This window comes from Chaetura pelagica, unplaced genomic scaffold, assembly GCF_000747805.2.
Source record: "Chaetura pelagica isolate M959 unplaced genomic scaffold, ChaPel_1.0 scaffold1272, whole genome shotgun sequence".
NCBI lineage: Eukaryota > Metazoa > Chordata > Aves > Apodiformes > Apodidae > Chaetura > Chaetura pelagica.
In genome coordinates this window covers 3049-3263 of record NW_009952396.1, presented here as the reverse complement: position 1 = coordinate 3263, position 215 = coordinate 3049, and the positions used below count along the sequence as shown (strand labels likewise).

Sequence of the window (215 nt, the reverse complement as noted above, 5' to 3'; positions counted from 1 at the left end):
CCTCCTGAGATCCCACCTGTTGACCCCCAAAACCCTCTAGGGCCCCCAAACCCTCCTGAGATGCCTCCTGGATCCTTCCAGAACCCCCAAACCCTCCTGAGATACCTCCTGGTTCCTTCCAGAACCCCCAGACCCTCCTGAGATACCTCCTGGAGACCCCCAAAACCCTCTAGGGCCCCCAAACCCTCCTGAGATACCTCCTGGAGACCCCCAAA

The 215-nt window shown here is 59.5% G+C and overlaps 1 protein-coding gene across 1 annotated transcript in view; it reads left to right on the top strand.

Moving 5' to 3' along the window:
* Positions 1-215, top strand: part of POLR2A (polymerase (RNA) II (DNA directed) polypeptide A, 220kDa) — a 10550-nt gene that overhangs the window by 8113 nt on the left and 2222 nt on the right. The window lies entirely within an intron of this gene.